This window comes from Globicephala melas, chromosome 6 (assembly GCF_963455315.2).
Source record: "Globicephala melas chromosome 6, mGloMel1.2, whole genome shotgun sequence".
Lineage (NCBI taxonomy): Eukaryota > Metazoa > Chordata > Mammalia > Artiodactyla > Delphinidae > Globicephala > Globicephala melas.
The window spans coordinates 81,916,664-81,943,118 of NC_083319.1; the positions used below are offsets into that span (position 1 = coordinate 81,916,664).

Genomic DNA, 26,455 nt, shown 5'->3' on the forward strand with positions numbered 1-26,455 from the left:
CTTTGGTCCCTAGTTTAAACAATGAGGTTTTATTGTAATTTATATAAAATGACATTGGAGCCCTCTGACACACAAAGTATGTCTAGTATATACGTATATACTGGTTTCAAGCCAACACTAATTAGCATACCTTGTAGATGGGGTCTATTGAACCCATTTAAGGAGCACGTGTGTTTCAGATTGCTCAGTTCTAGCTTGTTGAGACTGTCCAATAGCATGATTTCAGAACATCAGCCACTTTAGATGTACTACTTCTTTCATCCAACAAGCCTTCCAGCCATAAATGAATTACATTGGTGTAATATATTTCTTGTTTTACAAAACGAAACTAGCACGTGTGCATCCAAATGTTTATTATTCCCCTGTGAACAATTTATTCTAGTACAGTTTCAGGAATATGAGTTAGGATGACTTGTTCTGCCCTTCAAGATCATCTTTGTTTTCTTAAAAACTCTAGGACAAACAATTAAATTCCAAAGTTGGAGTTTATCTTAGTTTGTTTTCAATCGTTTTCTTCCTTATTCTATTGTTTTTTTCTATTCTATTTTAACCTTTTACTTTGTATTTCACAGGTTATAATCTTAAAAACCTTTGTGGTTCCATTTTTGTTTCTTTTTCTTTTAACGCTGAGGTTAAACATTTGACATCTCTGCTATTTTAGTTCCCAGGAGTATCAGCTTTTCCTGAACATAGAAAGGCGTCGTAAGTGTCACTTGCCTTGGCCTTCCCTTTCCTCTGATCTGTTGATTTTAATGCCCTTTTTCATTTCTACAATCTTGCAGCTCCCTTATTATTTTGGCTTTCCCAGTTCTGTGCCTGCATTTGTTGATATTTTTCCATACTCTCACCCTATGACCTGACATGAATTCTAATTGGAAGTTTCCATTTGCCTTTCAGGAATGAGCTCTTATCAAAAGATCACCGAGTCATAAACATGTTTGCTTGCCAGCTGCTAGCACGCCGTTGTATAGAGAGAGGACCCTTAGTTAAATGTGAAGCTTTGCCTTATCCAGAGAAACCCTGGGACTCTTCAGAAGGAACCCGTGACAGCTCTAGACAGAGACAATCCTCACTAGGCACTGAACATCCCATTTATTACCTGAAGCTTTCACCCAATTCCCCTCCCCTAATGCACTCCCAAATCTGGAGGCTGGAGGGGACCATGCCATATACCTGGCAGGGCCAGAATCAAAACACTGAAATTAAAGGGTCTTCCCCATGCTCCTACCCTCTGGGTGTCTAGTCTCTTCCCATTATGATGATCCTTTATAAGCCCTGCAACCTCCTCCATAAACTGCTTCTACAGCTCTGGGCTCGTCGCTGAGCCAAGAGCAGTGTTCTGCCTGGGGCACTGCGCTTCCCTGCACCAAGGAATCCAGGAATCCACTCCCAGGCAAATACCAGAGAACACTGCCAAATGGCAAGCAGCCACCATGCTTGCCCGGTGACCCCAGAGGAATGTGACTGTGTGCCCTTTGTGCCGCTGTCCTCCCACAGCCTGGCCAGGCCCACGCTCGCCAATGGCCCACTCACATTCCAAGGTCTTATCACAGTTAACCCCATAACCCCATCACCACACCATAGAAATGCCACCCACAGCCCCAAGCCCTCTGGAACTTGAAAGGCTGTCCAGCCCAGGAGGTTAAACTTTTTAAACAAAGGTTACAGGTCACTCACACAAAACCTGCAGAAATATCTGTTTGCAGGTATAATATCAAAGGGATATAAGTTGATGTACAACATAAGTTCAAGTGCAATATAAAAGCGATTGAATCATTTTCATTCTTAAAATGTTTCTTTATGAAAAAGAAAATCTAGGGACAGTAAGGAAGCCTATCAGAGCAGGCTTCCTGCATTGTATTAACGAAGGACATGGGTGGAAGTGACATGTAACCACATCGCAAAATTCTGCATGCTCAGCAATAATGGTGGAAACAAGAGGTTAGGATAGAAGGTAAGATAAGGGGAAGAAGGATTAGGCCTCCTCCCAGAACCATGCCTTGTCCCTGTCCTGTCTTCCTCACAGGCAGCAATCCTTAGAGGGATGTGTCAAGAGCGCCATCTTGCTCAGCTCTGCAAATTCCCCCTTTACCAACTCTTCTTTAGAGCAGCAGAGGGTACACTGTTTGAGACTGAAGGGAGGCAGAAGGCTTCTTCATAGACTTCTTTCCTCAAGGCTACAGACTGAACAATTTGCCTTCACAAATATCAAATTCTCCACAAACTAAAAAATGAATGCTACTCCTGGCTTGTTGTTTGCCTTGATTACTGGATTTTGGCCACCTGAGTCCCAGGTGGAGTTCAAGGTCACTTTTAGGATGTTGTGCCACTGGTCTCCACAGGTCAGAAAAAAATAATTTAGACTGTTGTCCAAGCAATGATGTTAGAGAGAAAGTGACTTCAGTTCACATCCTGGCCTTGGCCATCCCTGGCTGTGTCACCTAGGACACAGCACTTGGCTCTCTGAGCCTCAGTTTCCTCAACTGTGAATTAGGACAAGTGTCCCTCATTAAATGAGATGGTACATGTGAAGCACTTGGCACCCTACCCAACAGATGGCAGGAGCCCAGTAAACCTCAACTCAACTATCCCTCAACCACAACGTAGCCACAGTAGACCACTAGGGTTTCTGGATCATTAAGTCATTTTAACAAGCTTTTAAAAGCAAACTAGTTCATACCAATGCAGACCCAAGCCATGTTTATGAACAATTCTCTCCCAGTGTCTCAGACTTAGAGCTTGCTTGGGAATTCTTGTGGTTTCCAGAGTAGAGCAAGGGGGAAAGTGTTGCACCATGACCTTTCCTACAAAAAAGAAACTCTAACATATGATGCTAACGCCTGAAACCTTTATTTAGTGCTCGTTGTTCAGTGTTTCTCCAGCTCTGTGGATGCCCACGTGGAACAGCAGTTCTACACACACAGACTTCCATTTCGTTTCCTCTTAGTCAACATGCAGTGTGCCCTCAATTTGTTTCCTCAAATTTTTGAGAGTCACCTGGGGGGCTTGTTGAAAATGGAGGTTCCCCGCCCCACCCCCAGATTCTGAGGTGGAAACCATGAAGCTACATATTTTTAACAACCCCCTGTCCCTGTGACCCTGATATGGTCTTCAGACCACAATATGGAGAAACTGGCCAGGCTGTACCATTCAAAAACACCTAGAACCGGGCTTCCCTGGTGGCGCAGTGGTTGAGTGTCCGCCTGCCGATGCAGGGGACACGGGTTCGTGCCCCGGTCTGGGAAGATCCCACATGCCACGGAGCGGCTGGGCCCGTGAGCCATGGCCGCTGGGCCTGCGCGTCCGGAGCCTGTGCTCCGCAACGGGCGAGGCCACAACAGTGAGAGGTCTGTGCCAAAAAAAATAAATAAATAACCTAGAACGTCAGAACCTGGCTTGCTACAGAAGTAAAATCCCCACGAACTAATTATTAGGAAAAGAGAACCCGAAATACGCACGTCATTCTGGTTTGCCGTCCGTTCCCCTCTCTCCTCCACTCCCCAAATTCCCACAGCTCCATATCTCCAGCACCAACTTTCCTTCCATACCTTACATCCTCAGGGTTTTACAAAGCCTTTCCTTCCGCCCTGATGGCGTGCTGGATCTCAGACTAATCTGTGGGTAGGAGGATCCAGCTCCACTGTAAAGCAGGTCCAAGCAAGGGATTCGGCCCAACATGAGTCTGCAAAATGGGTGAGCGACACCTGGGTCTGAACTGAGGGCCAACTAACACACAGTTTGAAACGCTTTACCAAAGGCAGATGAAAACCAGTCCCAGTGGAGAAAGGTTCAATCAGATGGAGAATGATATTCATTACATCTGACGCTTCATCAGACTGAGATAAGAGGAGGCTAAAGGGGCATGTTCATTCTGATTTTCTTTACTATTCTTTAAGTACATGGAGACACCTCCCTTCTCTCTATATTCTCTAACTCGAATTTAACCATCAAATCTTTATTTCCAACCTTAACCTAACTCAATCCCTATAGTTGTGCTGTCCACGTCCTACTGAGTTTTTAAAATGTGGTTAGTCTGAACTGAGACGTGTGCTAAGTGTAAAATATATACTTATGTAAATTTCTTAATAATTTTATATTGATCATGACAGTGTTGAACTCGTTTTTATATTGAGATGACAGTACTTTAGCTATACTGGGTTAAATATTAAAATTTTAAAAAATATGCACGTCTGGGAATTCTTGGAGCGCCAAGGCCTCCCTGGCAGCCCTGCACCACGCCAACTCTGTTCACCCACAGTTCCATTTCTGAGAGAGGGGTATTGATGTCTCCAACTATGACAGTGGATCACCTATTCCTCCTTGAAGTTTTGTCAGTTTTGCCTCATGTAGTTTGATGCTGTATTGTTAGGTGCATACATGTTAAGGATTATTATATCTTCTTCGAGAACTGACGCCTTTATCATTATGTAATGCCCCTCTTTAGCCCTGATCACTTTCCTTGCTCTGAAATCTGCTCTGTGTGAAATTAATATATTGAATAGCTAGTCACACTTTCTTTTGATTCGTGTTATCGTGGTATATCTTTCTCCATCCACTTAATTTTAACCTATATTTGTCTTTATATTTGAAGAGGGTATCTTGTTGCTGACATAGACTTGGGTCTTGTTTTTGACTCATGGCTCCTAGCTTCACTCTGACTCCAGCTCACCCTGCTCCTATTCCCCTCAATCCCTCTCAGGAGGTTCTGATCTTGGACTCTGACTTTGCAGCATTTTCCTTGTGATTAAGTGGCTCCAAAAGAAATAAATGACTATGGAAATACATTAGAACCATTTGTTGTTCTGTCACTCTGGGGGTCAAATCATAGCTCCTGAAACATAATTAAATAAAATAATTGACACATAAAACGGTCTGCACAGCAGGCATTACAAAGGACAATATTTAACTTTTTCTTAAATAAGAATCTAGTGTGTCTGAATTTATCAAACATTTTTCTTTGGTGAAGTCTAAATTAATAAGATTTATTGTATGTATGTCTGTGTGTTGTGTGCCTGTACATGCACAAGGGATCAACCCACTAGCAAAGAAAACCTTGCTTCAGGCAATAAAGAGACAATTTTAAAGTTTTCAATTAAAAAATAAGAAATGCTCTTGCTTATAAACTTAAAGATAAAATAGCCATTTTACCTATATTGAAACTAGTTATTTCACAAGATTTGCTTAAAACTCTGTTCTGAATCTAGATAAAAATACAGTTTTATTTCTAAATCACGCCCTCCCCATTTTTACCCCATGATTGAAGTTTTCCCATCTGGACCAAGGGAAAAAAACAAGAGATCTGGACAAGGAAAGAATATTGATCCAGGTGGTTTCCCTAGAGGCCATCAGCCCTGAAGACAGTCACAACATACCACACTGGAAAGAAGGAAGGATGGAGCAACTGAGACAATGTTCAAACCATGGGTACCCCTATCATAGCTAACCATTTAGAATTGATGTCAAACAAGAAATCAGAAGACTGTTCAATGGTTCCATAGGTACTGTCAAGAAATATTATCTGAAATTTGGAGATAAGGCAAAAATATGACTAGATGTCCTTTCAAGGTCCCATAGAACACTGTCTCACAAAGCTACACAGGGCACCTGATGCTTTATGGAAGATAAGTTGGCTTAACTTAACATTTACTAAACTGTAGAGTCCAGAAACCGTAAAGTTAGATGTTAACTTGTAGATGACTGATAAGCTACAAATTATTTCTGTCCCACAGAAGAAATAAGCCAAAGATTATGGTTTTATCACTTTATATAATATTACATATCTCAGTTGTGTCTCAGAAAACCCTATTTATTTTAACTTACTGAAAACTATATACACTGAGACTCTATCATTTGGTCCACCCATTTTCCTGCCCTGGAAACAAATGCCTCCTCTGTTCTTTCTCACTGAAGTCTGAGCTTGAAAATTATTTCGAAAATGCCATGAAGCCTAGGAAGTTTCCATCTAGCTCCACAGTTGTCACTGGCCCATCACCACTGCTCAAGTTCTCAGTGGCTCCTCCTCCAGCCAACACCAAACAGTCTTTTCTACCGAACCTACCGTCCTTGGACCAGGTTCAGACTCAGCATTTAACCAAGGTGCACAGATCTGGGTCTTCCATGGAAGCAGAACAAAATGCAAAGAAGAGAGAGCCAAGACACACTTGTATCTTTTTAAGTCCAGTACCCTATCTCCTTTTTGCTCCAGGGCATGAAGTTTGTATCAGACCTAGCATTCTAGAAGAACGTGGATGTCATGGGAAGTGACAGAGCAAAGCTAAATTAATGAAGCAGGGGTTATCCTCAAGAGCACAAAAGCGAGTGGAATAAAAGGAAGCTAGGGAGGAGAGAGAACGAGAGCATGTGAGGGCACATGTGGGAAACACACTTACTTTTGCAGAATCATCCTCCACTCTCAGCCTCACCTCCCACACACTGGCTGTTCTGGTGCTATAAGCAGACTCCCAGTGAGGCTGGAAGTGCTAGCGCAAGGCTAAAAATTTCTGCTCAATTACTATTAAGCATACCAAGAAAAGATCTGACTCAAGGAAACACCTTACCGGATTTTTTTTTTAAAAAAAGAAGCAAAGAAAATGTATTTTCCAAATCAAGCCACAAAGTACAGGGTGGCTAAGCATATAGAGCATTACTCCAAAGGGATAAAACCTACGAAATCCATTTCTCAAATTGCTGAAATAAATACTTACTGGCTATTTGGGGAAAATCATGATGGTTACTAACAGAAGATGTCCTAAATGGGTCTTGAACGTGGGCACTGAGAAGGAGTCACGGGTAGTTTCCCTCTGCCCAGTCTATGTGTCTCAGAAAGAGTGAATGCTTTCTCCACACAAACACAGGCTTGTACAATCAGGCCTGACCAAGGGCACAGCATCTGAATTAAGCCAAACGACCCTACTGGAGGCAAGATTTAGAAACAGCCCTCCTTGTTCTGTGCGTTCTGTGTCCCACAGTTCACAGGCCATCAGAAGCTGCTCCTGCCTCTGGGCGTTGCCTCGGCCTAGCCTCCCTCCTACACAAGGAATAGCTGCAAAAGGTCACTGTCCAGAGAAAGGAAACTCTTCTGGATGAAGAAAGAGGAGACGCCTTCAAATCCTAACCCTTTGTGCGAGCTGCACCTCCAGACACACGTGAACTTTTAGAAAGACGTCCGTGAGTGACCACTGCTCACCGGACCTGCCCGTTCTGAGCCCCAGAATCTTGATGCTCACGAGTAAATGGGGGTCAGAGGCAGTCTAAGAAACTACATATAATCATTGATGTTTGACTTAAGATTTGATGACTACGGTAAAATATTACTTAGGCCACAAGAGCCATAAACATTTAATGTCCATAAATGGATAGTGTCCATTAGGCTCCAGAGTGAGTTACGATATTAGTTTCCAATTCCTCTTCCTTAAGGACATGATAGCAACCCATAATTAACCAAGGGAAGGTCCCTGTAATAACTGGGTCTAGCTGCTCTTTTCTTGGTGAACACAGGGAATATTTCTTCCGCGGGTCTGGACTACTCTGAGCAGCCTACTTCTGGCTTATTATGGACCAGAGAGGACCCTCAGTCTTCACTGGTTATAAAACATTGAAGCATCTGTCTCTCTAATGTGACCACTCCAAGTCCCCCATCGTTCTTGCAGCTTCTCTCTGCAGGATCAGCATGGTGCTGAGTGGGTAGGAAAGATAGAACCCCTCTGCAAGGTAACGGAAATATATACATGGCTCTCTGCCTCCAGAGCCTGGCACAGAGCTCCCAAAACCACAGTAACTTCCTAAGTGATAAGAGCACTAGGAGCATCTTCTGTTCTAATATTTTGTCGTTGGCCCAGGTTCCTGACACAGAGTTCCTAAATCCCTTGGAATTTCTGGGTGATAGCGATGCCTTTTGTTCCAATGAGGTGACTCTTGGCAGGCTTCTGGATGGGGTTGGTCATCAGAAAGACCAAGCTCTGATTAGAAGCTTAGAATTTTCAGTCCCACCCCTCATTCTCCAGAGAAAAGAGAGGAGCTAGAAATGGAGTTAATGACTAATCATGCCTACGTGATGAAGCCTCCCTAAAAATCCCGAAAATACAGAGTTCAGAGAGCTTCTAGGTTGGTGAACACGTACCAGGAGGGTGACGTACCCCAACTCCACTGGAACAGAAGCTCCTGCACTTAGGACCCTCCCCAACCCTGCGCTACGTGTCTGTTCACATGACTTTACATCTGTGTCATTTATCATCTTTTATAAGTTTGTGTTCCCCTGAGTTCTGTAAGCTATTCTAGCCAATAATTGAATCCAAGGAGGAGGAGGTCATGGGAACCTCCAATTCATAGTTAAGTCAGACAGAAGTTGTGGGCAACCTAGGGACCCACTACTTGTGATTGGCATCTGAAGTCGGCAGCAACGTCATGGGACTGAGCCCTTAACTTGTGGGGTCTGATACTGTCTCCAGGTAGACAGTGTTGGAATTGTGTTAAACTGTAGGATGCCCGTCTGGTGTCTGAGAATTACTTGTTGTGAGGAAAAACTCCCACGCATTTGACCCTGCTGTGTGTTACATATAAAAGTTGTTAAGAGAGTAAATCCTAAGCGTTCTCATGGCAAGGAAAACAAATGTTTTTTCTTTTTCTTTTATTTTATATCAATATGAGATGATGGATGCTTACTAAACTTATCATGGTAATCATTTCATGATGTACATAAGTCAAGTCATTACACTGTACACCTGAAACCTATACAGTGCTATATGTCAATTAGGTCTCAATAAAACTGGAAGAAAACAAAAATAAAAACTCCCACACATTTGGTGTCAGAAGTATGAGTGTGAGTAGTGTGAGAGTAAAGGAAAAACATGGGAGGAGGACTGAGTTTTTCTTTACACCCTCTTAGCAGGAATTCTCTCTGTTTGGTGGGAAGTTGAAAATGGGTCCTCTGTCATATAGAAACTTCCTGAACAGTGACATTACATACATATTATGAATATTTGATCAGTTGGTGGAGGAGGATCATGGAGAGCTACATATTCCTTGCTAAAGTGTTTGACCTTTACCCTGTAGGCAATGAGAAGCCAACAGAAGTTGTTCAGTCAGCAAGTTATAACAATTAGTTATCTGTAAGTTAACAAAGGTAACACAAGCAGTAATATGTATAAAATAAGGAGGAGCTTGTAGGGGACCAGAGAGGAGACACTAATCTACTATTTCTAATCCATTTAATTATAATTCAGAATATTTTTTCAAGCAAGGAATTGTTTTTCAAGATCTATCTCAAGATCCCAAAACACACCCACTTCCACCTTAGTGGCACTATTTGCCTGGCATTAGTCATTATGAGAACCAGGGAAAGTGATCTTGGGCATCAGTAAGTTTGTTGGCATAGACTGGCTGCCCAACAGAATGCTCTTCTCTCTGTCAGCAGAAAAGACCAGACTGAGACCCCTTTCTAGCCACTGACCAGAGGTCTGGATCATTTCAAAGACAGCACTTCACTTGTTACTCTAATTCTGCAATTCAGGTCATGCCCAAGGGCATTTTTTGACCGAATTATCATTTAGATAAATAAAACACAAAGCTCCCCTTGTAAAGGTAAACTTAATCAGTGTGTCAGCTGGTGTAATAGTCATGTAGTGGTCCCCAGATTCCAATGACGAAGGAGAGTATTTGTCCAGCTTCTGACTGACCCTAAAGACCCCTGTTTCTGTGCTAGTGACCACTGTACTCTCCTTATCCCTACAGACATGATTCAATGGACCAGCTCCCAGCTGGACCACTATCATAGGGCCATTAGCAATTTCCAGCCTCCCAGGGCAATTTTTGACAATCATAGTGCATACAAAAATTGATCACAGGAGGAGGATTAACTAGCACCATTATTATCCAGGTGGGAAGTGTCCAGTTGGGGGAAATGGTGCAAGGATAAGCTATCAAAGGGAGTGAAACATATAAGTGCATAAATTTTAGTATCAGACAGACTGGCTTTTAATCCCAACCCTGTGTGCCCATGGGCAACTCACCTTACCTCTCTGAGTCTGTTTTCTCATCTATGAAATGGAAATAGGACCTGTACCTTGCAGAATTGGAGTGAAGATTACAGATAACATATGTGAGGCACCTAACACAGTCTGGTACCCAGGAGGTGTGGTAGTCATTCAGGAGGTTCCATGTATTCTGGTTCTGCTCTCCTTCCAGGCACATGATCGAACTGTACTTTCCAGCTCCACTTGAAGTGGGTCTTGGCCACGTGACTTGTGTTGGCCTATGAAGCTTAAAGAGCCAGTGAGATATTCACTCCCTTCACACACTCTCTTCCCACTACTATGTTGGTCATGGAAGTATCCCAGGTGAAGCCTCTGTCTTTCTAGGTCACTGTGTGGCCATGGTGAGTAGAAATCCCCTACAGAAGTAAATAGCATGAGCCAGAAAAGAAATTTTGTATGAAGCCACTGACATTTGGGAGTGTTTTTGTTACTGCAGCATGACTTATCCCATACTAAGAGAATAAAACTCAATGAGTTCAGGCTTCCCTGGTGGCGCAGTGGTTGAGAGTCCGCCTGCCAATGCAGGGGACACAGGTTCGTGCCCTGGTCTGGGAGGATCCCACATGCCGCGGAGCAGCTGGGCCTGTGAGCCTTGGCCGCTGACCCTGCACGTCCGGAGCCTGTGCTCCACAACGGGAGAGGCCACAACAGTGAGAGGCCCGTGTACCGCAAAAAAAAAAAAAAAAAAAAAAAAACCACAATGAGTTCTAGCTAATGTGATTCTGCTTTTATTATTTCAAAGCGCTGCCTTCAAAAGGGAGGTGGGAATGTCAGAAAGTCAAAGATTCCAACTGAACTAAGTGAAGACTGATCTCAAGGCAGTTCACCAGGCAAGGAACCTCATACATTAGTTATTTCGACTTAAAAGAAGTGAAAATAAATAATCTCAGTTCCTAAATCTGAACTATGTTTCCAAGAATTACAGATTTAAAAGGTTACATTGAACAGAGTAGGATAAATACACAAAAGAGTTTCTGCAAATTAAAAGCTCCAACGCACTGGGCCCCAGCCAGAATGATCATAATCCAAGAATCGAGGTCAATAGCCCTGAAAAATAAGTCTCAAGTACTTCCAGCCTTTAAAGTTCCTCAATAAACCAGAAAACATCTGTTTCCTAATCTAGTGGGAAAAAAGCTTCATTGCTAAATAGTAGTCAGGACCCCAATCATGAAATTCATTGCCATTTTCCTGGGGAAAAACAAACACACACATTAACCCTTCCTCCCTTGTCATCTGCAGATGCCATCAGCTGTAGTTGCCACTACAGAAGAGGAACTTTACATCTAAACAGACAGCAGAATGCTTCACTTTCCTTGTAGTTGCCAGAAAAGGCCAACATGAACTCCCAAGTGCTGGCAATCACTCCTTACAGACATTTGGTGAAGAAGAAATGGAATATGTTGTATTATTAAATAAATGTAATCTTTTCTTCTTAGCCATTGACCTAGTGCAATATAAAAACATGAGCTCCAAAGCCAGACAGACGTGAGTTCAAATCCCATCTTTCTCACTTACTAGCTGGGTGACCTCAGGCACAAGACCCTCTCTGAGACTCAGTTTATTCATATTTAGAATAATACTAACAATAAGAGCTACCACTTGTAAGTGCCTGCTGTATGCCGGGCATAAGTGTTTCATGTGCATTACACCCTTAAGTTCTTACAGTAACCATATGAAGGAAGGATTTACATGGATCTCACAAATAGGAAAAATGAGGCTCCAAACTAGCAGGAAGTAAAGCCAATATGCAAATTCAGACCTGTTTGCCTCCTAAGCCTGAGCTCTTAATCCTGAGAACACAGACTCCATAAGCCTACCTCTTGGGGTTAATAGAAATCACAGTGCTGCCCCGACCCAGAGTGGACCTCAGCCAGTGTTTTGGATTTTGTTGTTGTTGTTGTTTTTTAATTTTATTTTTGCAGCCACATAGCACGGGGAGATCAGCTCAGTGCTTTGTGACCACCTAGAGGAGTGGGATATCCATCTCATTTTATCCACTAGCTCTTTACCTTTCCACCTTTTTTCCCCAACGGTGTATCTGGAATATTACTTCTGAATCTGGAATCTTCAGTAGTCTTAAAAAGACTTCTGGAACATAGCTTGATGTTCACAGTAATCCTCCCATTAACCTATAAAGATATAGGTATCAACATAAAGATATATATAGCTTTAGATATGTATATACAGGTATAAAGACAGAAAAAAATGGAAGGAAATGTTAACAATGATTATCTGTAGGTGGTGGAATCATGGGTTATTTTTAATATCTTTAAGTTTTTTTGTGTCTAATGAGAATGCATTTCTTGGGGAAGCAGGAAAAAATTAAGTTGTTTTCAAAGAAATGGAAGGAGATTACTGGGCTCTTTTTAATTTTTTTAACACTTGCATTTATTGTTTCCAAAATAAACAAGGGTATTTCAGTCACTAAAAATACATTTCTTCGTTTTTGCTTATTTAAAAAAATGTTCAAATGCTGCAATTAATGCACAGGAAAAAATCTAGTCTGCACTTAGAGCTGATTAGCCTGATGTTCCTTCAACATTGTGAACAGGCTGCCTTAATTAACCACAGTGGATCTGAGAACAAGCATTTACTCCAGAGGGATGTGGGGAGACATACAAGCATGCCCATCGGACCTGCTCACACGAGGCAAGGGGCTGGACCTCAGTCAGAGAGCCAGGCTCTCCCAAGCTCCTCCTGACATGCCAATGACCTTCTCCCAACCTTTCCCAAAATGACCATTTTTACACATAAAACCAAGCTTAGATCTGGCTTAGCCTCCAAGTCACTCGTGCAATGACTGATGATTCTCCCAGTCAGGGCTGCCTGGGCTGCCTGGGAAAATTCAAGTCGGGAGCAAGATACAGCCTGTCTTCTTCAAATCTACAACAGGAAGCACTGTGGGCTATCTTTGGAGCTTCCTTCAAAAATCATGTGTCCTTTGGCTCAGCATAAGTAACGTCAGTTCTCACTGTCCCAAACCAAAGTCAGTACAGCCATAGAAAGCTGTGTATTTGGACCACATTGATCCAAAGTGGCAGGCTACCATTAACACCAGGTTCTGGAAGTCATATTCCAAGAAACAAGAGGCTAGAAACCCACTTCTGATTTCACTGTGAGATGTTGTAGAGGCTTCTGTTGACTACTTCTCCTATTGTCCGTGCAGCCCTAGGGTGGAGTTAAGCACCGAGAAATCTTTGCCTTCCATAGTAACTGAGGAATTTTTTTCTCTCATGGCTGGATTGTTATTTCCTTTTCAACTTGCCTTCCAGGAAGCTCACAACCAAACACATGGCCTGCTCACAGCAACTGCACAGTCACACAGCCCACGAACTTGCATTCAGCTTCTCCCCATGGGCTTGACATTCCATTTATCCTAATTCTTCCTTTGTACTATTTCTTAGTACTTTTATTCTAGTATCACTTTTTAGCCAACTCAAATCCTACATAAAATACATTCAATATAAATTAACATGACACCACACCAACCATGTCAAAGAGGTTCCATCCCGAGGGTAGGCCCCCAAGGCACCAGACTGGGCCTCTCCTTTTGCCACCAAAACCTTGTCTCAGACTTACATTGCTTCACCATTTGAAATTCATTCATTTAGCAAAATTACTTTCTTCTATTCTTGGGTGGTGATAAGGCAAATATACTTGGGAAGGATGCCTCACTATTTATCCTTGAAAAGAAGTTTATTCTGATCCCGTCTAATCATACGTAGCTCAGCACAGGTGTGGATTTAAGAAAAGAGAAAATGGAAGAAGAAGGATAATTGAGTTTGATGAGATTTAAGGAATGTTGGGGGATCAGGAATATTTTACATGGTGGGGAATTACTTTTCTGGGACAGGCAAGCTCACAGACTACAGGGCTTCTTGATATAACAGAGGGAGTGGGAAGGAGCTAAGACTCACTTACCTACTTCACGACTTGGTACAGATGTCCAAACACAAGCCTAAAAGTTTGAAGGGCTTGATGCTTACAGTAACTAGTGCTTCAGAGCATTTCAGCGTTCACGAGGAACACCTTATAGATTTAATCTCATCTAATCTTCAAAACGACCCTGTAATTTTCCATTATTCCCGTTATGTAAATACGAGAACTGTGGCTCAGAGAGGTTAGTAACTTGTCGAAGGGCACACAACTCATTTACGTTAGAGGGGAGATAAGAATACAGGTCGCTTCCACCAGAAGACGCCCATGGGACATAGCCACATGGCGCCATTGGAGCAGAGAGCAGGGACCCCTGAGCAGGACACCCCAGGGTGTGAGAGCTGCTCTCACGTGACTCCCCCGGGAGCCCAATGGCTCCTCTCTCTCAGTTAGGTAACCTGAAGTACAGATCTCTGAACAAAACTATAACCCACACTTGAAAATAAAAATCTCCGTCTGCCGCAGCCAATGTCCACACCCAAGAAAACACACGCCAAGTAGGAAAGTCCTTTTCTTGTACTTTCCACTGATTGTTCTTCATTTACCCCATGTACAGGAAAGCATTTCTGGGGCACTTGAGGAGGAGGTGTTAAATTTACTGGATTCCAAATGTTCTCATTTATTTATAATTGAGGATATGTGAAAGGGAAGGAGAAGACAACCTGAATGGCGGAATGCCCCTTCTCCACACACATAATCACTCCCAATCCCTCCTCACAGCCGGCACATCATGTTTCTAACAAAATGAGAGCGGAACAGCTTCCCTCCCTTCCAGTGGGGGCCCTGCGGTGTGGGCCTGGTGGGCCTGAGGTCATGGCCATGGTCTATGGGCTGAAGTCCATGCCCAGGCATAGCTAACACCCAAACCAAGCAGAGAGGGATCCAGACCCAAGGAGACCCAACTGGCAATGAGACCACAGGACCGAGCCAGGCTGGATGAACACGAGCCACAGGTCCAAGGTGCCACGATGGCTGAGGCGAGGTCCACCACGGGAGCAGACGGGGATCTCCTGTCAGCTTCAGCAGGGACATGGGCTGCGGATGAGAGCCCGGACCTCAGGAAGTCAGAGGGTCAGCCCAGAGCAGGCAGACAGCCCTCGGGGAAGGCAAAGGACACCCAACAGCGATGGAGACCAGAGGGCCACAGAGGCCACCAACCCACAACACTGTGGGTCAGAGCAAGAGCCTCTGGACTGGATGATGGAGGTCAGGGTGTCAAATCCTAACGCTGCCCCGTTCTGGCTGAGCAACCCCAAACCAATGACTTGTCCTCACTGTGCCCAAGTTTCTTCATCTAAAAATTGGATATAAGAGACCTACTTCACAGGATTTCTGGGGGCATCCGATGAGATGATGTTTATGAAAATGCCAGTGCATTATCTAGTGCACAGTAGGTGCTGAATAAATGTTTCTTTTTAAGATTCCACTGGAAGTAGCAAATTAGTGCCCAAGTTAAACAGCTGCAGATGTAAGTTGGGGTTTTTTTGGGGGGAGGATGTTTAAAGTTTGAATACCTCGAAGTTAGTTATTGAATATGTGTAACAGTCCAGTTTCAATGTTACTTCCCCTACAGCCTTCATACCTTCCTCATCTTCCAATAGGTATGCCTAACTACAGTTCAATAAAAGACATTAAACCACTTACCTAAAAATGAACATCTTTATCTGACGAGACGCATGCCCATCTCTGCCACAGTCTCCTCTACTCCCTATTGTCTTGCCCCTGGCCCAATTTGCACACTTATGCTACCTGCTTGGCCCTGTAGGCATCTGAGTTTGCGACCCCTGCCCTTAAGCCAAGAATCAGAGAGAGCAGCAGGCAGGTCCAGGTCTATAAGAGGTGAAGAGCCACAGCTCATCTAGCCCATCCCAAACCTGTCATAGACAACCATGATTCCACAAAGACCACCCTACGTTCCCTGGCAGCAGAGCCAAACCCAGTAGAGCAGCCCTAGGTCCTCAGGTGGTACCAGGCAAACGGCAGCCCTGGCAAGGGACAGGAGAAAACGAGGTACCTCAACAACCTTTGGGGACGGCTAGTGCAAGCAGTAAGTCAGCATCAGCTCACTTTCCAAAGCTCCACTGAACCTCAGAATAGAAACAATCACCCAGGTAAATGAAGGTGCATGAGCCACTCTCCAATCCTTTCCTTAAGGAAAAAAATCCTTTCCTCGGGTGGTGGGGGGTGATGCTTGAAATGGGATCTGATTTTCAAGCTTCTACTTTGCTTTGGCTAAGATGACTTATGCTATCCAAACCTCGAAAGCACCTAGTCTCCACAAATTCCCGGTTATCTTGGCGATAGTGGAGTGAGCAGTGACCAATAGTTTGTTTGGGGGATTTCTTGTAGCTCTATCGGCACAGCTGGGAGAAGCAAAGGCAGAAAACATCCACACAGCAGATCCAGCCTTCATTAGAGACTCCTGAGTCTCCTGCGGCCTGTGGGCTTGCTCAGCTCACAGCAGTGATGTAGCCAAACAGGCTTTGGGGGGTCTTATTCACATGAAACATGACTGTGTTCACAAGCGGAAAGCTTTCTGAGCTCCCGCTGGCAGCAGGGAAATCAGGGGGGAAACTGCATTTATTGAAGGGATGTGCTCGGGGTCTGATCGGATGTTCTCAGGGGTTACGGGCCATATTCAAAATATTTAACAACAGGGACCAGCAAGGCAGGACTACCAAATCAGAACGAGTGTCCCACCAGCCAACAGACCATCGGAGAAAGTAATATTATTAGCCCACATTTTGCAGTTTTGAAAAGCTAGCACAAATATTTTAAAAATTAAAAAATAAAAAGCCAAGCACAGAACTAGTGACTGGCTCTATAAACTTCCATTCAGCCTGCTGAGAGGCCTGGCCACTGCCTCTGGGAAGACAGAATGAGACCAGTGAACAGCTGTAACATGTCTTTTAGAAGGGGGACATCTGGTCTCATCCCCGGATCACAGAAGTTTCTTGGCTGAATTCTGGGGTTATGGAGTTTATTCTTTTTGCATGAAAGGCCATATTTCCACTGGAATCATACTGCCATCAAATTGTAGAGTAGGACTCCAGAAATCAAGCCCAAACACAGTGAGGATCCCTGCCAGCTACGAAAGAGCTGAATCCAGAACACAGGACTCTGGCTCCCACTCCAGGAATCTTCAGGCAACAAATTCCCTCCATTTGTGTCCATCTGACCTCCAAGGCCCTGCGCACTGTTTACCAACCTCAGCCTCGTCTGGGGAAAACAGGCGCAGGTATATCTCAGCACTAGAATCACTTTGCTTGGTTGGAAATTACAATCAAGCGACAGGCTTCATCTCAGCAGCTCTATAGGAAGATTCAGAAATTGGGAACTGCGCTGGCGGGGGTAAGGAAGGACAGCGGTGGTCCACTGAGACTGGAAACAATTTATTCTTAAAATGATCAGATGAGGACCCCGTACCTCCAGAGATCGGAAATACCCTCATCTTGATCTAGGCTGTTGGCTTAAGATACTGTACTTGGGGCATTTGCTGTCTGCATTTCGTGTCACAGGTTAAAAAAAAAAAAAAGCAAAGCCATAACATGTTTAATTTGTCACAGTGAATGCCCCTCTAAAAAGCTTAAGCTGAAATTTAAAGATATTCACAGACGCACCCATAAAGAAAAATAACCAAGCCTGATGCAATGCAACTGACAACTTTTTTTAAGCTGAAGCAAGTAATCACATGGCAAAGCCTGAGCCACCTCCAGGTGCCCAAGTACACACACACACAACCACATAAACACACACACACACACCACATACACACACACACATGCACGTGCGTGCACACAGACATGCTGTTTCGGTTCCTCAGACACAGTCAGCCACGTGCCCACTGCCTCTTTCCTGGATATATTGTGACAGCCACTAAGCTAATGAGATCCCAACTGTCACTCTCAGTTTTTACATTTGTTTTTTGTGTTTTCTTCCAAGACCATTGCCCAAAAGGCAGTTATGGGCAAAACGCATCTCATCAGCATTCTTTCTCCTCCTTTTCGGAATAGCAAGGTCCCCATGTGGCAGTCTGGAACCAAGACCCTTAGCTCCCTGGGAAGGGGGGGGAGGGGAGGGCTGGGACTCTAGGGACATGGCAGAGCCGGGGTCTCCGTGGCCACCGGACTGGATATTGATCGGCCGTGGTTGCTGCTGCAGGGACTGCCTACCCATCATCCCGAGCAGGAGAAACAAAATTGTTAAGAAACTGTGTCTCTAGAAAAATACCCCAATGGAACTCAAGCACCAGAGCCAGCAACCTGGACACATGAATGCTTGCACCGGCAAGACGATTCAAAGTCGAAGCAGTGTAAAAAAGACACAATTTCAAATTGGAGGAGGGGGAAGGGTGATCTTTCCACAGGGATAAAATGTAGGAAATGAGACTTTAAGGAATGCCCACATATGAAATATGGTATGTACAGAAGCCCTGAGGCAGTCCGTTGCAAAATTATCCTCAACCCGAGAGCATGGGTCCCATAGGCTATAAGCAATTTGTCTGCTTGTTGTTATGATGAAAAAAATGCACTTTATCCTTTTAAACAAAGTCAGTGGAATTTTTTGTAAAGGATTGTTTTTAAACACTGAAGGAAGAAAAGCTACTTCAAGTGATGATCTTGAGGTAGGGAATTAGGAGAGGTTATATTGTTCTTTGTGGGTTTCCATACTTTCCAGAATATGCATTTATTTACCAGGAAAGGTAGTTTTGGGGGTTTTTTAAATTAAATTTATTATTTTTATTTTTGGCTGCATTGGGTCTTTGTTGCTGCGAGCGCACTTTCTCTAGTTGCGGCACGCGGGGGCTACTCTTCGTTGCGGTGTGTGGGTTTCTCGTTGCGGTGGCTTCTCTTGTTGTGGAGCACAGGCTCTAGGAGCGCGGGCTTCAGTAGTTGTGGCACGCGGACTCTAGAGCGCAGGCTCAATAGTTGTGGTGCACGGGCTTAGCTGCTCCACGGCACGTGGGATCTTCCTGGACCAGGGCTTGAAGCCGTGTCCCCTGCATTGGCAGGCGGATTCTTAACCACTGCGCCACCAGGGAAGCCTAAAAAGGTACTTTTTAAACTTCTTTTAAGAGCAATAGAAGGAAATGTTCAACTGCCCCAATGCGCACATACACACACACACACGTGTGAGTACTGAGCACCACTGCTGTGTGTCTGTTTTAATGGAGAACAGTGATTACCTACGCGGTGACTGTCTCTGAAACGCTGCAGGGAGACAGAGCCACAGTGCCGTGTGGACAGCTGCCAGCTAGTCCGAGCCAGTGCCTGACAGGGATGCTGACTTTTTGAGGAAACACCCATGCTAGCTTCTTACTGGATATGCTGAGAAACCAGGGTGAAGGTTTAACCAGGCACGAGAGTGAAGTGGGAGGTGGCAGGGATGAGGTGAGAAGAGACAGCCATTTCCATCCTGAAAATGAGTCGTCCACAGGATCCATCCCACGCAATAGCACTCAAATCAGATTTGGTACCAGCCCTGCCCCTCACTTTGACAGATAGAAGTGCCTGTCAGGGTGCCTGTATATTATTAATAACTACTTCAGGGATCCCCAGTGAATTCTTGGTGGTTTGTGAGTTTACGGAGAAGAACTAATTCTATTTTCTATGAAAGGCGCAAGTGCCAGGACGTAATTCAAGATAAGAAATCAGCAGGGAGACAGGAGCACTAAAGACCTTAGGCCCCCTTCCTCTGGGCTCTTAGAACTTTCCAGCAGCTCTGCTGACAGGGGAACAAGTAACTGTGACCTTCCTCCAACAGTCTCTCCTAGTAACTGCACCTTTGATGGTGACAGACTGTCCATCTCTATATCAATATCCTCCTACCTGATATGGGAGGTATCAAAAGTCTGTAATAAAATCTATACTCAAAATAGATGTGCGCAATTTCAAATTCTGTCACTGAACCAAACTTGGGTCCATTCACCCAATGCACAGCAAAGCCAATTTACTGACACTGGGTTGTAGTGAAGTAAAGTACAGTGTTTACTTCAAGGCATCCAAGATGGGGCCAAGCAAGGAGAACAGACAGCTCATACTCAAAAGACCCAAACTTAGTATGCAGAAGAGGGTCACAGGGTCTGTCATCAGCTCGTGCATGGTTCTCTGACTGGCTGGTGGGGAGGTAACAGGGTGACGTTTCCGGAATCTCAACATCAACCTTTAGGTTACAACCAGTCTGGGGTCTACATGCCTGTGGTCAGCATTCAGTTAACTTGTTCCACCCAGTGGGGGTTTTAATATCTGCAGAACAACTCAAGGATATGGCTCAGGATATTATCTATAGCCCTTGAGGAGGAACTAAAGGTCCTTGTTTTGTTTTATAGCTAAGCTAATATTATTCTGTCATGCTTGACTGTTTTTCTTTGTTTCTGCATTTTCTCACTCTGATTAAATCTGCTCTTTGGAACTTCGGGAAAGCCTAGGACGCTAAAGCTTTTTTTTCAAACGAGACGGGGGACATGGGTTGCAGGGAGGGTCTGTCCCTCGGAAGGCCCCACAGACTCCTGCTCGGTTTCAATTCTACTAGTTTATTCTTCTAGTAGCTAAATTACTCATCCTCTTGTTAGCTAATTCTTGAGATTCATTTAAACAGTGAATTTATATTTTCCATATTTTTTGAAGTTCAGTTTCATGATTTTTGGATAGATCTTTCTTTTTTCCCAAATGTATCATCTTTTTCTCTAAAAACTGGAAGAGGGGTAAGAGCTACTTGGATCTTTTGACCTCAGCTTAAGCATATTTGTAAAAGAATTATCATCCAGGATTTTTTTCACCTTAAATCTCAGATCTTGTACCTGAGTTCTCAGAATGAGGTTCGTCAAAACAGCTGCAAGACTCACTCAGAAAACTAACTTGACCCAAAGCGATATATTACATCTGTTTTATTAGTTTATGATCCATTCAAGAGTAAGAATATGTCTAACCTTTATTATATGCTCAAAAACACACTGATGGGGGGACCTTCAAGATGGCAGAGGAGTAAGATGTGGAGATCACCTTCGTCCCAACAAATACATCAAAAATACATCTACATGTGGAACAACTCCTACAGAACACCTACTGAACGGTGGCAGAAGACCTCAGACTTCCCAAAAGCCGTGTGGCTGACAAGATCTTGGTGCTCCTGCCAGCTGTCAGTCCTGAGCCTCTGAGGTGGGAGAGCCGAGTTAGGGAAATCGGTCCACCAGAGACCTCCCGGCCCCACATAATATCAAATGGCCAAAGCTATCGCAGAAATCTCCATCCCAACGCTAAGACCCAGCTCCACTCAATGACCGGCAAGCTACAGTGCTGGACACCCCATGCCAAACAACTAGCAAGACAGGAACACAACCCCACCCATTAGCAGAGAAGCTGTCTAAAATCATAATACGTTCACAGACAACCCAAAACACACCACCAGATGTGGTCCTGCCCACTAGCAAGACAGGATCCAGCCTCACGCACCAGAACACAGGCACCAGTCCACTCCACCAGGAAGCCTACACAACCCACTGAACCAACCTTACCCACTGAGGGCAGACACGAGAAAAAACAGGAACTACAAATCCACAGCCTGTGAAAGGAGACCCCAAACACAGTAAGTTAATCAAAATGAGAAGACAGAGAAACACACAGCAGGCGAAGGAGCAAGGCAAAAACCCACCAGACCAAACAAATGAAGAGGAAGTAGGCAGTCTACCTGAAAGAATTCAGAGCAATGATAGTAAAGATGATCCAAAATCTTGGAAATCGAATGGAGAAAATACAAGAAACGTTTAACAAGGACTTAGAAGAACTAAAGAGCAGACAAACAATGATGAACAACACAACAAATGAAATTAAAAATTCTCTAGAAGGGATCAATAGCAGAATAACTGAGGCAGAAGAACGGATAACTGACCTGGAAGATAAAAGAGTAGAAATAACTACCATAGAGCAGAATAAAGAAAAAAGAATGAAAACAATTGAGGACAGTCCCAGAGACCTCTGGGACAATATTAAATGTACCAACATTAGAATTGTAGGGGTCCAGAAGAAGAAGAGAAAAAAAAGGGACTGAGAAAATATTTGAAGAGATTATATCTGAAAACTTCCCTAATATGGGAAAGGAAATAGTCAATCCAGTCCAGGAAGGAAGAGAGTCCCATACAGGATAAATGCAAGGGAAACACGCCATGACACATATTAATCAAACTACCAAAAATTAAATACAAAGAAAACATATTAAAAACAGCAAGGGAAAAGCAACAAATAACACACAAGGGAATCCCCATAAGGTTCACAGCTGCTCTTTCAGCAGAAACTCTGCAAGCCAGAAGGAAGCAGCAGGACATATTTAAAGTGATGAAAGGGAAAAACCTACAAACAAGATTACTCTACCCAGAAAGGATCTCATTCAGATTCCACGGAGAAATTAAAACCTTTACAGACAAGAAAAAGCTAAGAGAATTCAGCACCACCAAACCAGCTTTACAACAAATGCTAAAGAAACTTCTCTAGGCAGTAAACATAAAAGAAGGAAAAGACCTACAACAACAAACCCAAAACAAGTAAGAAAATGGTAAAAGGAACATACATATCGATAATAACCTTAAATGTAAATGGATTAAATGCTCTAACCAAAGGACATAGACTGGCTGAATGGATACAAAAACAAGACCCATACATATGCTGCCTATAACAGACCCACTTCACACCTAGGGACATATACAGACTGAAAGTGAGGGGATGGAAAAAGATATTGCATACAAATGGAAATCAAAAGAAAGCTGGAGTAGCAATTCTCATATCAGACAAAATAGACTTTAGGGCTTCCCTGGTGGTGCAGTGGTTGAGAGTCCGCCTGCCAATGCAGGGGATGCAGGTTCGTGCCCCGGTCTGGGAGGATCCCACGTGCCGCGGAGCGGCTGGGCCCCTGAGCCATGGCCGCTGAGCCTGCGTGTCCGGAGCCTGTGCTCCGCAGCGAGAGAGGGGCCCACGTACCGAAAAAAAAAAAAAAATAGACTTTAAAATGAAGACTATTACAAGAGACAAAGAAGGACACTACATAATGATCAAGGGATCGATCCAAGAAGAAGATATAACAATTGTAAATATTTATGCACCCAACCTAGGAGCACGTCAATACATAAGGCAAACGTTAACAGCCATAAAAGGGGAAATTGACAGTAACACAATCATAGTAGGGGACTTTAACACCCCACTTTCACCAATGAACAGATCATCCAAAATGAAAATAAATAAGGAAACACAAGCTTTAAATGATACATTAAACAAGATGGACTCAATTGATATTTATAGGACATTCCATCCAAAAAGAACAGAATACACTTTCTTCTCAAGTGCTCATGGAACATTCTTCAGGATAGACCATATCTTGTGTCACAAATCAAGTCTCAGAAAATTTAAGAACATTTAAATTGTATCAAGCATCTTTTCCAAACAGAATACTATGAGACTAGATATCAATTACAGGAAACAATCTGTAAAAAATACAAACACATGGAGGCTAAGCAATACGCTACTAAAAAAACAAGAGATCACTGAAGAAATCAAAGAGGAAATCAAAAAATATCTAGAAACAAACGACAATGAAAACACGAGGACCCAAACTTATGGGATGCAGAAAAAGCAGTTATAAGAGATAAATTTATAGCAATACATCCTACCTGAAGAAAAAAGAAATATCTCAAATAAACAACCTAACATTACACCCAAAGCAATTAGAGAAAGAAGAACAAAAAAAACCCCAAAGTTAGCAGAAGGAAAGAAATCATAAAGATCAGATAAGAAATATATGAAAAAAGAAATGAAGGCAATGATAGCAAAGATCAATAAAACTAAAAGCTGGTTCTTTGAGAAGATAAACAAAATTGATAAACCATTAGCCAGACTCATCAAGAAAAAAAGGGAGAAGACTCAAATCAATAGAATTGGAAATGAAAAAGGAGAAGAAACAACTGACACTGCAGAAATACAAAGGATCATGAGAGATTACTACAAGCAACTATATGCCAATAAAATGGACAATCTGGAAGAAATGGACAAATTCTCAGAAAAGCACACCTTCTGAGACTCAACCAGGAAGAAAAAGAAAATATAAACAGACCAATCACAAGCACTGAAATTGAAACTGTGATTAAAAATCTCCCAACAAACAGAAGCCCAGGACCAGATGGCTTCTCAGGCGAATTCTATCAAACATTTAGAGAAGAGCTAACACCTATCCTTCTCAAACTCTTCCAAAATATAGCAGAGGGAGGAACACTCTCAAACTCATTCTATGAGGCCACCATCACCCTGATACCAAAACCAGACAAATATATCACAAAAAAAGATAACTACAGGCCAATATCACTTATGAACACAGATGTAAAAATCCTCAACAAAATGCTAGCAAACAGAATCCAACAGCACATTAAAAGGATCATACACCATGATCAAGTGGGGTTTATCCCAGGAATGCAAGGATTCTTCAATATACGCAAATCAATCAATGTGATACACCATATTAACAAACTGAAGGATAAAAACCATATGATCATCTCAATAGATGCAGAAGAAACTTTTGACAAAATTCAACACCCATTTATGTTAAAAACCCACCAGAAAGTAGGCACAGAAGGAACTTACCTCAACATAATAAAGGCCATATATGACAATCCCACAGGTAACATTGTTCTCAATGGTGATAAAGTGAAACCATTTCCACTAACATCAGGAACACGACAAGGTTGCCCACTCTCACCACTATTATTCAACATAGTTTTGGACGTTTTAGCCACAGCAATCAGAGAACAAAAAGAAATAAAAGGGATCCAAATCGGAAAAGAAGAAGTAAAGCTGTCACTGTTTGCAGATGACATGATACTATACACAGAAAATCCTAAAGATGCTACCAGAAAACTAACAGAACTAATCAATGAATTTGGTAAAGTAGCAGGATACAAAATTAATGCACAGAAATCTCTTGCATTCCTATACACTAATGATGAAAAATCTAAAGAGAAATTAAGAAGACAATCCCATTTACCACTGCAACAAAAAGAATAAAATACCTAGGAATAAACCTACCTAAGGAGACAAAAGAGATGTATGCAGTAAATTATAAGACACTGATGAAAGAAATTTAAAATGATACAAACAGATGGAGAGATATACCATGTTCTTGGATTCGAAGAATCAACATTGTGAAAATGACTATACTACCCAAAGCAATCTACAGATTCAATGCAATCCCTATCAAACTACAACTGGCATTTTTCACAGAACTAGAACAAAAAATCTCACAATTTGTATGGAAACACAAAAGACCCCGAATAGCGAAAGCAATCTTGAGAAAGGAAAACGGAGCTGGAGGAATCAGGCTCCCTGACATCAGACTATACTACAAAGCTACAGTAATCAAGAGAGTTTGGTACTGGCACAAAAACAGAAATATAGATCAATGGAACAGGATAGAAAGCCCAGAGATAAACGCATGCAAGGAGGCAAGAACATACAATGGAGAAAAGAGAGCCTCTTCAATAAGTGGTGCCGGGAAAACTGGAGAGCTACATGTAAAGGAATGAAATTAGAACACTCACTAACACTCCCTAGTTTTATTCACAAAAATAAACTCAAAACGGATTAAAGACCTAAATGTAAGGGCAGACACTATCAAACTCTTAGAGGAAAACATAGGCAGGACGCTCTATGACATAAATCATAGTAAGATCCTTTTGGACTCACCTCCTAGAGTAATGGAAATAAAAACAAAAATAAATAAAGGGGACCTAATGAAACTTAAAAGCTTTTGCACAACAAAGGAAAACATAAGACGAAAAGACAACCCTCAGAATGGGAGAAAATATTTGCAAATGAAGCAACTGACAAAGGATTAATCTCCAAAATTTACCAGCAGCTCATGCAGTTCAATATGAAAAAAACAAACAACCCAATCCAAAAATAGGCAGAAGACCTAAATAGACATTTTTCCAAAGAAGATATACAGACTGCCAACAAACACGTGAAAGGATGTTCAACATCACTAATCATTAGAGAAATGCAAATCAAAACTACAATGAGGTATCACCTCACACGTGTCAGAATGGCCATCAAAAAATCTACAAACGATAAATGCTAGAGAGGGTGTGGAGAAAAGGGAACCCGCCTGCACTGTTGGTGGGAATGTAAATTGATACAGCCACTATGGAGAACAATATGGAGGTTCCTTAAAAAACTAAAAATAGAGCTACCGTATGACCCAGCAATCCCACTACTGGGCATATACCCTGAGAAAACCATAATTCAAAAAGAGTCATGTACCAAGATGTTCATTGTAGCTCTATTTACAATAGCCAGGACATGGAAGCAACCTAAGTGTCCATCGACAGATGAATGGATAAAGAAGATGTGGCACATATATACAATGGAATATTACTCAGCCATAAAAAGAAACGGAATTGAGTTATTTGTAGTGAGGTGGATGGACCTAGAGCCTGTCATACAGAGTGAAGTCAG

General features: G+C 42.8%; 1 protein-coding gene across 5 annotated transcripts in view; it reads right to left on the reverse strand.

Moving 5' to 3' along the window:
• FRMD3 (FERM domain containing 3) overlaps nt 1-26,455 on the reverse strand; it is a 314,195-nt gene that overhangs the window by 203,827 nt on the left and 83,913 nt on the right. Inside the window, exon 1 of one of the 5 annotated variants that reach the window (XM_060301072.2) lies at nt 12,041-12,059. The exons of the other annotated variants lie outside the window; for them this stretch is intronic. The gene's annotated coding sequence lies outside the window, so the exon portion shown is untranslated. Of the gene's footprint in view, nt 1-12,040; nt 12,060-26,455 lie in introns of those variants that run through there. 5 annotated transcript variants of the gene reach the window in all.